This window comes from Otolemur garnettii, unplaced genomic scaffold (assembly GCF_000181295.1).
Source record: "Otolemur garnettii isolate 467f Iridium unplaced genomic scaffold, OtoGar3 scaffold00005, whole genome shotgun sequence".
Classification (NCBI taxonomy): domain Eukaryota; kingdom Metazoa; phylum Chordata; class Mammalia; order Primates; family Galagidae; genus Otolemur; species Otolemur garnettii.
The window spans coordinates 11,658,711-11,673,291 of record NW_003852400.1 but is presented as its reverse complement, the minus strand read 5'-3'; the positions used below and the strand labels follow the sequence as shown (position 1 = coordinate 11,673,291).

The 14,581-nt window shown below is 36.8% G+C and overlaps 1 protein-coding gene across 1 annotated transcript in view; it reads left to right on the top strand.

The window, feature by feature from the left end:
• Positions 1–14,581, top strand: part of SEMA3E (semaphorin 3E) — a 250,538-nt gene that overhangs the window by 181,677 nt on the left and 54,280 nt on the right. The gene's annotated exons all lie outside the window — the stretch shown is intronic.

Sequence of the window (14,581 nt, the reverse complement as noted above, 5' to 3'; positions counted from 1 at the left end):
CAACACATCAGAATCTCTGTCGGTTCCTTTTCAGATCACTGTCCCACCCTAAAAAACTATTCTGATTTCTATGGCCATAGCTCAGTTTTGCCTCATTTAGAATTTTATATGAGTGGAGTCATACATCCTGCATTTTTGTGTGTTCAGCTTATTTTTCTCCAGTTATGCCGAGATGCACCTGTGTTGTGTGTAGTTGTAGTTCATGGGTTTTCATTGCTCTCTTGTTTTTCTTTATGTGAATAAACTTTATTTACCCATTTCCTTATCTGATCATTTAGGTTGTTTACAGCTATTATGCTGTTCCTGTGTTGCTATGAGTATTCTTGTGCATGCCTTCTGGTGAAAATATGCATATGGCTTTGCTTAGTATACTCTGGTAATGGAACTGCATCTGTCCAGCTTTAGTAAATACTACCAAACTGCTCTCCAGTCTTTGGACTAATTTTATGCCCACCGGCAGTGGATAAGTATTCCAGTGACTCCACACTCCACAGACGATACTCGGTAGTGTCAATCCTTTCTCTAGCCATTCTGATGGGTATGTAGTGGCATCACATTGTGGTTTTAATTTTCATTTTCTGCTGATTAAAGAAGTTGAACTATGCTCATTGAGGCTTAGGATTTTTGCGTTACTCTTGAGTTGAAGTCTTCAGTTGTCATTTAAGAGCAGTTTGACATTGCCAAATGGCTTGTCAGGGGATTTTGGAAGGAGAAAATATAAAATATCCAGTTCAGTATTCAGCACCGAGAAAATAATCAGTGAAAAATAAATTCCTATTATGACTCTTGTCTCTTAAAATTTGAAGCAAGGGTAAAACTAAAATTGCAAGCAAACTGTGGGAGAGAGAAATTGGATCAGATGAATATACAGAGAGTGTCAGAGTGTATACACATTTTAAGAAAGGAGAAAACGGTACTAAAATTGTAACATACTAATAACATTTATTATCTTGTTTGTTGTATCTTGTATTTCTTATAATTGCAGAAGTAAAATGTGAGTTAAACTTTTAATATAGTTACAATGTGTATTCATTTTATTGGGTGCCCTCTGTGTACAAGGAGATGGTGAGAATAGAGAAGCAGGGAGGGAGAATAAAACCAGTGTTTCCTGATTATGATACTGACTTTCTTGACAAGGTAAATTCAGAGACAAAACAGGGGTTCAGTGGCTCTCAACCTTCCTAAAGCCGCGATATGTTTTCACTGTTACAAAGGGGTCACGACCCACAGGTTGAGAACCACAGTGTTAGATAGTTCTTATTAGTATGGATGTGAGTAGAAATTAATGGCATAAGCTTTGAATTCACAAATAGCTGGGTCTTCCTTTTGGCTATGTAATTTTAACTAGATCTGTTACAGATATTTCAATTATATTGTCTTCATAGTCAGTACTGAAAATTAAATTTATATATGTATATAAAATAAAATATAAAATTTGAATGCAAAACTAAATATTTTAAATATAAAATCTAAAATAAAAATCCTATGTATCTACAACTTGGCTCAGGAATAAATTAAGTATGCAATAAAAAGTAGCTATTTTATTAACTATCACACTTGAGTTTTGAGATATAACTGTGTATGATGCATTAACAATATAATGGCAGTGGCCATAATAAGTCAATTACGAAGACTATAGACTTTCTCCATGTGGACTTCTGCGCCTCATGCCAAAGTCTTCGTATTACTACTTTTCATAATTATCATGCTGTGGCAACTGGGTGATTTCTTTTCTTTATACGATGGCAGTAGAACAATGGTGCAATTTTTATAGTAGCTACATTAGCCTGCTGTAGGTTGGAAATGATGCTGACTAATTTTTGAGACGGAATTTCACTATGTCACCCTCGGTAGGGTGCTGTGGCAACACAGCTCACAGAAACCTCAAACTCTTGGCCTTAAGCAATTCTCTTGCCTCAGTCTCCCAAGTAGCTGGACCACAGCTATGCCTGGCTATTTTTTGGTTGCAGTTGTCATTGTTTGGCAGGCCCAGCCTGGGTTCGAACCCACCAGCTCTGGTGTATGTGGCTGGCACCCTAGCCACTGAGCTACAGATGCTGAGCATTGATTCAGATTTTAAATATTCTCTTAAAAGTATCTGGAGAAAGTTTGAAAAAATATAACCTTAAATGTCAACATTCTGTAACTCTAAAGATACTATTGACATTTATTAAAACTTAATGACTGGGAGAAGAACATATACTAGCCTGGTAGGACTTTTTTTTTAAAGAATATTTTAACAAGATAATTGGGTAACATTAGGTGACTAAACAATACATTGACTTCTCCAAGCTGCCGTGAATCCTACTAGTGTAGTCGAGTTAAGTTAGTTGTAAATTCAATCACATGCTATATTGTTAATTCAAGGACATGATAAAGAACAGATGTACATGGAGTTAAATTTGGTGGCCTCATTAAAATATTGGCTTGATTAAAATGACTTGCTTATTCCAGGCTGGCAAGCTGAAATTTGTCAGGTTTTACTTTCCAAATGGAAATTAAAACATTTTTTAAATTTAAAAAATTTTTAAATTTTTACTTTTCCTCAATGATCATGCTAACTCTCAAAATTCTACATTGTTAAAGACAGGTTTTTATGGAAACCACATTCTGGGATTTTGCATAGATGAAACAGCTGTCCAGAGAAAAATAAGAATGAAAACAGCAAGAAATCACTAGAAAAGCAGGACTCTTCATGTGTTGTTCATCAACACTATTTTCCTACAAGAAAATGAGAAACAAGTAATATAAGGGCCTCAGACAAGAGCCATTTTGTTATCCTGTATTGGAAAATATATCTGACAGGCACTGACCACTTTGGCCACTGGGCTTTCTTTGCTGACCCTCCATTCTCTTCAGCGCTTCCTACACTAACTTCATCTTTAGTGCTGCAATTTTGCATTTGGAGTAAATAAGAAAAGCTTGTCTCCATTTCCTTTTTCTCCAGCAGAGACCTTCCTTCTTCTGAGATGAAAAAAAGTTAAAGGTAGTTTTATGAGTCCATCCCTAGACTCACATTCGAACCATTTGCTGACTTTGTGGTCTACACTGACTGATCAATTTGTAGACTTTTTTTCTGGAATGAAATTCTTGAGCCAAATTTATAAGCTATAGTCTCATCCCAGCTCAGCCTCCTCGGGAAATTTGTTTTTTATCTCCAATCCCCCATTTTCTTATTTGCAAGATAAGAAAGCATATTTTAAGTTTAAAATTATGTGGAAATTAAATACACAATTTTACAATAAGAATAAAGTTATCACTCTTAACAAATGTAACTAGACACCACGGGCCGCATGTTTTTGTTCATTTACTTCAATGTTCATGAGTTCTCACAATGGAAGAGAATTTTTATTCTAATGTAGCAAATGAGGAAAGAAAGAAGTTAAGTGTGTGTGTGCATATAGAGAGATAGATATTCCCATCCCCACCTCCTACTGGCTGTATAATATGGGGCACATCATTCTTCCAGTCTGTGCCTCAGTGTCCTCCTCCATAAAAAGATACCAGTCTCTGACATACAGAGCTGTTGTGAGAACTTAATGTGAATAAAGCACCTAGAACAGTGGCTGTTGATGGAAAATGTTACATAATTGTCACCAACATCACTGTCACTGGCAGCCCAGCAGTGGCACAGCAACGGCAGCATTGTCATCACATCTTTTCTTTGGCACTTATTTCTTAACTTCTCTGGTGACATCAACTACTACCACTACATGCTGACTTAGAAATCTGAGTTCATGGTCCTAACCGGTCTTTTGATGTCCATATCAAATTCCTATTATTTTCTGCCATCATACGAAAAGCACCCAAATTGTCAAATTACATCCCTAACACAGTTTATGATGTTTCTATAAAAATCCATTGTTTTCATTTCTATTATTCTTCTAGCCCTTTTTCTTTTCACTCATACTTAACATCTCACTTGTAACCTAACTTTTCCAAGTTGAATCAGAAGCAAAATCTATCAACTATTTTCCAATCCATTTCTTTTTCTATTCCTTAGGCAAGGACCATCATTATCCCTGACTACTTCCCCTAGGTTTCTTACTGTTTTCACTTGCCTTTGAGTCTAGCTATATGTCTGCTGCCAAATTTACCTTGCCAACCAAAAGTTGTCTTCAAAACATTCATGACAGAGTGCACATCGCATAGAATCCAGAGGCTGTATCTCAGATAGATGGTGCCCCTCACAGCCCGGATGGAATGTACTTCCTCAGTCTTCTGTCTTTTTTTTTTTTATTAAATCATAGCTGTGTACATTAATGCAGTCACAGGGTACAGTGTGATATTTTCATATACAATTTGAAATACTCTCAAACTGGTTAATGTAGCCTTTGTGTCATTTTCTTAGTTACTAAGACATTCAAACTCTGCTTTTGGAAACATTCACTTGTACCCTTGTAAGATGAACCATAGAGGTGACCCCACCAATCACCCTCCCTCCACCCACCAACCCCCCATCCTTCTCCCTCCCCCATATTCTAAGGCTATAATTATCTCTTTCCTATACAAGTTATCATTTAGTTTCAAATTGGGGCTGTGTACATTGGATACTTTTTCTTCCATTCTTGATACTTTACTAAGAACATTTTTCACCTCCATCCATGTAAACATGAAGGAGGTAAAGTCTGCCTCTTGCTTATTAAACTTTTTCTGTATTGTTTACAGTCAATCTGGGTTACTCATTGCTTTCTTACTCAATCTTTTACCTACACTTTGAATAAAATGCCTTTTTCCTCCTTCTAGAACATCTTCATGTTATAGTGGGAATGATTAAGAAACTTTGAAATAAGATCTACCTGTTAGTAGCTGTGCAAGTTTGGATAAGTTCCTTATTATGTGTGGGTCTCAAAAACCTTAATCACAAGACAAAGTTATGTGTCTCATGAGCATGTAATAATGCGATAAATAAGCAATGCATTTCTCACAATACCACAGAAAGTGTTCTTAATATTAAATCTTAGACAATCAGTGCTTTTTCTTTCCTTAGGAAAGACACCTCCAAATATAACCACTCTCTCTTCCACGTCAGACCCCCCTACCAACCCCAGTGCAAGGATTAGGCTCCAGTATTCCCATAGTAGCGTCTACCTTCGTACCTTAGTATGTGGATTCTCACATTGAGGTGTTCATCATACTAATTGTACCACCCTAGGTTGAGCCCAGGAAATACATGTTCTGTTCTTTGGAGATCACTGTGCATTTAGATACTTAGATTTAATATTTTTGTTTAAAAAGAAAAATAGAAAAAGGGTGGTTTTTTAAATTACACCTTGTAAACTGCTCTGCAGATATTACCCTTCACAGAACCTACCAGAATAACATTTGCTGGGCACAGACCAGTGAGGGGCACATTGAACTGTAAAGTGACGCAGATGGAGCTCATGTTGGACACTGTGTGTTCTGCTTCCTTTTCCTGCCGATCATGGAGTTCCAGTGGAACATGCTGCGTACCTGCTCCTGAGATTTAGTTACCTATCTCTATTGTATCCTGTTATATATCCAGAGGCAGAAGCTTTTTAAATAATCATACAGAAAAGGAACCAGGTTAATATTATTGTGTTTCTTTTACTTCTATAATATCAGCTCACTTTTGTATTTCCATGCAATGAGAAATCAGAAGAAAGCCTGAAAATGTGTTTCCCACACTGAAGACCATGCCATCAAGCAGATGGAATAGGATTTCCACTTCAAGTATAAAATAGGTTGGGCTGCGCCCGGGAATCATGAAATCAGAAAGGGTTGTTTAATTATCATTAGGTTTAAAAATAGTTTTGGAATATTACTTTCTAGCTATATAAAAACACTACAATATATATGCATGTAAGATGCTACAATATAAATACAAATGCATATCGCTTCCTTCGTTTGGAACAAGCCAAGAATCCTTTAACCTAGACTGTGATAATCATGAAAGACTTTGCCCGTTAACCTTATTTTCCAAAATTTTCTTTGTTGACACTGTTCACTTCAAGAGCTGTACGTTTGCAGCCAGGGCTGCACGACAGATCGGCTGTTACAGACAGCATCCTTTCCCTTGCAGCTGTCCAGTTCTTGCTGTGCAGATGGTGGGTTTTTTCTTTGACCAGAAATTCCGTTCTTTCTTCTCCACATAGGACTGTGCTTCTTTGTGATTATGCATGACTCAGTCTGCAAAGGAACACTCATAGGACCGAGGAGTTTCCAAAGGCACCCAAGTAAAGGGGAGTGAGGGATTGAGAACTGAGGAATTGTTCTGAAAACTGTCTGCATGCTAAAAAGGGACTATGACTTCCTTCCCATGAAAAGTAGATATTCATGGTTTTATAAAAAGCATCTTTGTCCTCAAAAAAGGAATTTTGATTTTTGCTCCATTCTGTGTGGTCAGAACAAGAGTAGAGCAGTCAACACCCGAGAAGGTGGACAGGAAGAGCAATGCAGAAGAGAAATCCCAGCTCTTAAAGCGAACAGGGAGTCAAGATACTTCTGTTCTCACCATGTCTAACTGTTTAAATACTTCTAGTCTTCATTTAAATTTTTGAAAGCATAAATAAATGTTTATTATTTCTAGCATTCTATGATTTTACATATTAATACATGTTTACTTTTGTTATATGTAATCATATATACATATCTAAATTATATATATCATATAGTATTCCCTAACAGACACAGTTTAACCCCATTGCATACTGTGCTTTAGCATGCAGTGCTTAGAGTGTATCAGAAGCTTAAAACTTGTTTACAATGAGTAAATATCTATTGTTTTCTACAAAGTTAGGCCTAAAGTATCTATACAGTAAAGGCATATTTATAACTTAAAAAAGCCAAAACTCATATCCAGTAAAGTTCTTTATATTTCATTAAGCAACTAAAATTATGATATCTGGATGCCAATTATGGTATCCATGATACCAATTACTACAGAACTTTGTTCCACTTTTTAAATAGAGACCAGATTTAAATATAATTTTCACTTGGTAGTCCAGGTAGGCATTGATTAGCCTTACACGATGACATTTCTATCAGATTAAGTTTGACTTAAAAAAAAAAAAATCAAACACAAATAGGTGAATTAATTCAAATCAGAACCAATGCTGAAATTATAAAAAGACTGCCTGTATTGTTCTTTCAATAATTCAATTACTGAATCTCTTTTCTTAGTCTCAGAATTTGATAATTATATGACATTTTCTAATGTGGCCTTGCAGGATATTTCCAGCACATGTTAATATAAACATTTGATTGTTTATGTTCTTAGGTTTGTTCACATTTATTTTAATCTGCTGTCTTTCTTATTAATGAACCAAGTTGTTCTATGTTTGTTCAATAGGTGTCTCAACTTCATTTCTAAGCCTTTGTGATATAACCCAAATGGTTTTAATAGCTTTCTTGCTTTCTAGAATGAAAGGATATTCCAAGCCTACCTTGTGCATTTATGGCCCCAGACCAGAGATCAGTCATTTCTCCAAGGAGCACGCACTTTCTCTTTAATGGAAAATGTTATTTGGAGACGACAAACAAGAGACTCACTGCTTTTTAGCTTAGTCTACTTTAATCTACTTAATCTGCTTTTCACACATTATGATGAAGATTGCATAACTTTGTGTGTTAAAAGTTATTTGGCATTTCTTTGAATTGTTCTGTTCATTTAAAAATGTGAACTTCCATTGGTTTCTGTGAATACATTACAACATAGGAAAAAATAAACCTTTTGGTTTTTTGAGTGGAAAAATGTTTACAGTTTTTTAATGTAGGATTTTCTTCAAATTTTGAAGAGTTTTGTTTTGTTTTTTCTGCTCTGTCACACTAGCTAGTGCTGTGGCATCATCATAGTTCAGAGCTACCTAATATTCTCGGGCACGAGGGATTTTCCTGCCTCAGCCTCCCAAGTAGCTGTGACGAAAGATGCATGGCACAATGCCCGGTTTTTTCAATTATTTTTTTTGTAGTGAGAAGATCTCATTCTTTTTCAGGCTGGTCTTGAACTCCTGACCAAGTAATTCTCCCACTTTGGCCTCCCAGACTACTAGGATTACAGGTGTGAGCCACCACACCCAGTCCTTTATGAATCACTCTTGTATGTTCTGGATTGTGTGTCTTATTTTAAAATCAATTTGCTATATACGCTTTATACATAAATTTTTTATTTTTGTAAGTATTTTTCTGATTCTATTTCATATGTTTGAACAGCTTATCCATCTGGAATTTAGCTACAAGGCTCTAGGACATGAGATAGTAATAAAACTTTTATTCCAGATGGCAATCTAGTTATCCAAACACCACTTAGTGAAAAATTCATCTTTTATCCATAGTGCTTTGAAATAGTACCTTGACGGATGTTCAGTCTTATAACATACTGACTTCTTGTAATAGTGAACCAAGTTTTAAAATTAATGGTGGAACAGACAGAAAATAATGTTGAGCAAATTAGCCTGACGCACTTTTGGCCTTGATACAAAATATCTGGTGGCAACAGTTTTTGCCTGCAAATATAGTTTTAAGTGAATTTTTATAAAATACTCAATTTGAGTTAGAAATTTTACTTAGATGTATACTATATGCTATCAATTTAAAAGAAATTGGAGCAGTATCTGCACATTGACCAATGATAGTAAATGGCATAGAGACATGCTACAGTGCAATTTAATAAATACATAAGATTTTCTTTGAAAAAATTTAATATATTTAGACTTTGATTATGCATTGAGTACCTTATAAAGACACTCAGCCATGCCCAGCAGCACCACAAATGCATATGCCCCTCTCCATACACAATGTTAGAATCGGTAAAACTGTACAGTAAATACAGAACCAGAAGTTAGAAGATACCGTTTGAGACTTGCAAAGCCTCCCCCTATTCTGACTCCTTCCTTATGAAAACATTATGAAAATTTTAAAGTATTAGGCACCTGTAACATTTTAGAGAGAAAGTGTGTAAAAAGAACTATAAATCTTAAAGTCAAAATATTTACTTATAATTTTACCACCTTTGTACTTTTTTTGCTTATTTACTCTTTGGGAAGGGTTGAATATTCTTTAATATTTTTATTGAAGAAAAAAGACATGGTAGAGTGAATCACGTTCAACATCAACGTGTGATACATATCAAGTATTAAGTAGCTATTATTAAACTGCATATTGCCTATTATGGTTATTTATTGTAAATATGTCTGGAAAGTGCATCTGTGCTTGTTTTCCACTGTTACAAATGTGTAATGAACTTTACGCATTTTGCTACTTTTTCCTCTAACCTGCAGAAACAGCTAATGATAGTTCTGCGTTGTAGTATTTGTAATATTGTAGTTTTCCTCTAGCGTCTTTCAGAATATCACAATGGCCCTGAAGGCAAGCAAAAAGCAATAGTTTATGAAGCTGACTAATAAGAAACTCATTTTGTTGAACTGGCATCACATTTAACACGTGATACAAGTCTATTGAAAATAGCTTATAGCTATTCTTGTTGGGCTCTGAGGGTTTGCCTTATGGGCCAAAGAGGAAAAGTCTCCTGAAAGGATCTCCCATTTATACTTTAAAGACATTTTTCTGATAAGCACACTTATCTTCCCATAGTAGTAATTAGACGTCCTGCTTACTCTCAAGCACAGGAGGAGCCACTGAAAATTTCTCTGTATCACACCATAGCCCACGTGTTAATCCTAGCAATGCCTTGTAAATTTAAACCACACTACTCAGGCAGAAATCCCAGCTGTTAAACACAGATACTGGAAAGCCATTATAAGTAGTGTCCAGCATTCTCAATGGAGTTAAACACCAACATTGCAGAGGCCTGAACCATAAGCATGATTGCTTTGGGGTCATTGACAATGTCATCAGGACTCAAGTTGTCTAGTTGGGTTAGCTGCTGAATGCCACTTCATGGTACAAAATTACGTTACTCACTCTTCAGTATTTTATTGGATTGTACATGCATTTAAGACAACAATGAACTTCCAAAATAATGTGGGAAACTGTTAGATTGATCTATGCAGAGCCAAGCCATACAACTTCAGACACTGCCTGCTTTATATCATAATATTAATACTGTCCAGTTAAGGTCAACTTTCTCCTATTTTAAAAAATGTTCACATCTGTTTTAACTTGCAAAATTATATTGAATCCTGAAGAATTGGATCCATGTATTTTATTCTTTTTATCTTCACAAAGATTAATTAAAAACTCAGTTATTTGATAAAGAAAAACTCAGTTTTTACTTCCCATGTACTGTTGAAGTTTCATGATCACATGCTACAGCATCAAAAGAGCAAGAAAGGATCAAAAGTAAAGGAAAATCAGTGCTGTGGGGAAGGGAAGACTTAAGTAGCAAAGGATCCTGCATCCGTGTTACACCTCCATGTGACTTTCAAATTACACGCTGTCATTAACAGGGTCTTTAGAGATAAATCATTATAATTCAATCTGATTGTAACTTTAAATAACTGCTGTGACATATTAAGTGATCTTACATTCATTAGAAACTTTATTAATCTTGGCAAGAGTTCCTGATAAATTGTAAAAGTATACATGGGCTGTTATTTTCATTGCATAGAAGAAATTAAGACTATCTATTCTTTATTTTAGTACTCTAGTAGGTTTTACTAAAGCCAATGGCAATCAAACTATAGAAAAAAATAGAAACCTTATGTTGCTATATAGATAGCCCCAAGACACCATCACCACATAGTGTAATAATTTGTACAGATGGTGTAACTCCACTTTAAAATCGACATACCTATTCATGGCTGCATTGTAGTGAGTTATATGGCTTTAAAGTAGGCAAACATCACACAGGAAAGGAGATAAGAAAACAGTTTCTGGAAAGGTGGTACTTATTCAAACAGAATCGATAGTTACTGAGCACTTACTGTATTCCATGTATTTTATTTAATGCAGTAGATTCAAAGACAAATGCCATATAAACAGTTTACTCAAGGAAACCCCAGAAGCCAGTAGGAAAGAGACAAATTAATAATTATAATACAGAGTGGTAAATGGTATCTAAGAAGAATTCACAGGATGCTATGAAAGATGCAGACAGGGAAAGTATTGGATGCCAGCACAAGCTAAGTTGTCAGATCAATCAAGAGTCCTGGGGGTGATAAGCTCTGGGTTTATTTTTTCATGTTAGGTAGGCATGATTATCCTAAACACATTGATGATCCCAAACAAGAGATATTCAGAAACAGTGCAGGATGCCTGGCACACAGACTATAAGAAAGCGTTTTAAAAAGTACCTATGCGTATATCTTTTACATAAAATCCTAAGGATTTAAGACTTTATTCTGGAGGGTATCAGAAGTCAAGAAAGATTTCAGTCAGGGAAGTGACAGAAGATTCATGTTTCAGAAAGAATTCTTTGCAGCAGAGTAGAAAATTGATGGCTGGGATCTTGGAAAGTGGCTGGTATTAAAATTAAAGTGATAAATGGTACAGGAACAAGGTAAATAAGTGACAGGGAGCAGCAGTGTCAGATGCTGAAGACAGAAACAGTAAAAATAGTAAAGTATATTTCATGTAATTTTTTGAGGACAGCAGAGTGAGGGAGCTTGGGATTTTATTTATTACGATGTTGCTAGTTCTAGACTCAGGTCTTGACATACAGAAAAGATGAAAATTTTTTTTGAATTACATAAATAATGGAAACCTATTTTCTCCATTAACAAAGTACAGCATTTTCTGTTGATGATGAGAGAAGTTTTAGGTTAGAGTGCTTGAGTCAATAGTCGCTTAGAGAAATTATAAAAGGAAATAACCTAAGTGATAATTTGGGGGGCCAGCCAGAATCCCTGGTATACTATTGAATGGTTGCTCTGGCCCTTACATATAGCCCAGGTTTCAGAATGATGCACAAAATAGGTGAGGGCTGATTAAAGGGGAGAGGAATGTATTGGTTTGAAAAAACTAAAAGGGTTTTCACTCTGGAGGCTTGTGTGAGGTCAAAGAATATTTATAGGTTGCAAATAATCACAAAGAGGAGCGGGACAAAGATGAGAAGTAGTTGCACTGGAAGACCGGCTGTGGTGGTGGAAGCACAGCATGGTGCTGTGGCCTTGGAGGTCATGCCACTGTAACAGAGACCATGACATTCAGTGTTACAAGGGCATGTGGACATTGGGCATGCTAGGGGATTTAAGATCTGGAAGAACCCCATGAAATAGTGTGATGGGGAAATGTATAAAATAGATAGTAGGGGGCAGCAAAAAAAGTTTAAAGGATTGCATAGATGGTGTCAGGATCTGCTTCTGACACCACTTGCTGGGGCCCAGGCCTGGTCAGGTCTCCAGCCCGGCTTAGCTAGATTCTGGATGCAGACCTCTATGCTACCTTGTCAGGAACAGTTTCTCTTAGGCGCTTGAGGACTTATCTACTGTAGCTGGAGAGAGAGAGACAGACAGAGTATCTTAGAGAGAGTAAAGCAGTCTTCTTAGAACAGATAGATCTTAGTCTTTAGCAGAGCTTGGTAATCTTCAGCACAGAGATGCCGCCATGCTGGCGGCCTGCAGGCAGGAGAGGAGACAGAGTCAGAGTCAGCGTGTCCATAATAGAATGCACATGCTCCTGACTGCCTTCTCCTCCAGCCTAATATAAGGCTGAGCTCGTGCCTCTCGGCACCACAGGTGTAGAGACTGCCAATTCACCAATGCTCTCATCTCGCGGAGCTCTCTCCATGCCCTTTTCACCAAGGTGTTCCATGACAGGTATTTCTTATAACTCTCACTCCTCCTAGCCATAGGCTATACGGGCTGCTACATTTCCCCCCCTTTTTATATACAAAGAAAATAACTTTTAATGCAGTAAGGGCAGTTCTTGTTATCTAGCCTTTTTCTTGCTAGGCAAAAGATGGTAATTGTCAGTTCAGAATTCCAGGTATGGGCTCTTTAAATGAGGAAGCCCAATACAGATGTAAACTATTAGCTGCTGCTAGGGGAAAATGATGACTGTGATGCTAATTCCCTTAAAGGTCTTTTTTAAACGGGGAAAACAAACTGAAATCTTTGCTGAAAGAAGTTACCATTTCTTTAACTGTGGGAACTTTCCTTTGATATTTACTTAACAAAAGATAATGCTTTCCTTGCAATCTTTGCAAGCAAGGATTTTTCTCTGCTATTCCAAAGGTTTTGCTACTCGAGGTCCATAAGTCCACCCTTCACAGATCTCAGACTGTTACTCGAGGACTAATGGTTCCACCCTTGGCAGTTCCTCTCATGGAACTGTCACTCGAGGTCCAAAATGTACCACCCTTCACAATTCCTCGATAGCAGAGTCTTTCCTGCTTTCAAGCTACTTTTCCAGTGAATTTTTTGCTAATTGACTCCAGACTCTTTCAAATGGAGTTTCCTAACACAAAGGTAGTTGAACTCTTACTCTTCCCTCCCTTTGTTCTCACCTCTCAATCTCCCAAAGGTTTCACTTTCTTTCTCTTTCCCCTTTGGGCCTTGTCCAGTCTCCTTAGCTGGACCCAGTTATAGTGCACAGACGCTGATGAGAGGCGGGTTACCCCTTCACCACGCAGGATAACCAAATATTCCACAAACATAATCTAATTATTCTCCATTATCATCCATTGGTCTGGTTTAATTTCCCATTTTACACTAAGGCACCACAGGTCTAACCAAGCTGGCAGAGTGTTCCCATGGCATAGAATTGAATTATACTTTTTTCTGAGAATGGTTTGAAATGAAAATATTAAACTTTTTTTTTTTTTTTTTACATTGACTAGTGGGTCCTGATTCTGGCCCAACTGATAATTTCCTTAAGGTTGTTCCATCTCTGACAAATTGATAACGGCAGTTGTTTGCCCAGTGAAAGTCTTTTTACACCTGGGACATACACCTGGCGGTTTACATGCTTTCTGTTCCCTTTCTTCAGCCTTCAGCGTTCTTTTCTCTTTTAAACACTTCTCTTCTGGCCTAGCTTCCCACATTTGTGGCATTTGATGTTAATTGGCAGATTTGCCCTCTGATCTTCCAGCTGCCCAATTTGAGTTGTCATGTCAATATAGCATTTACCTGCTTCTACTATAAGATTCCTCTGATTGCTCAGCTTTTATGTCAGCTGCCATGATCTTAGTTTTGTCTTTAAGCTGTTTCATTTGATACTTCAACTGCTGCATCTCATTTTCCATGATTTTTCTGACTTTCTTTCAGCCTTCTACCTTTTACAATCTTTCCTTTTCGATTCTTAGAACCTTTAGCTGCCTTAAAGAGACAGGAGCTCTTTAGCTGTTTTTTTACTCGAGTCTTAGCTGTTGTACAAACTTGACTTCCACTATTTCTTCACCAGCCTCCTTAATCTACCTCAATTCTTTTCTTTTTAAACAGAACTCTTAACTGCCAAAAAGGGAATCGGGGCGTCGGTCTCTCAAAATCTACTTCCCGCTGGCATTGGGCGAAGGTATTAGGGGAAGGCAGTTAGAAGTTCTCTTCCCTAACTTAATAAACTCTTGCAACCTGTTCCCAAACTTTTCTCTTTGCTGTTTTACGGAAGGCTTTTCTCACCCAAGGCTAAAGGCTTGTTTACTAAAGGTGCTTATCTCCTAGTTGTATCTTTCCTCTTTTCTAAAGGCTTTATTTCTGGGGTTTTTTTTTTTTTTTTTTTTTTT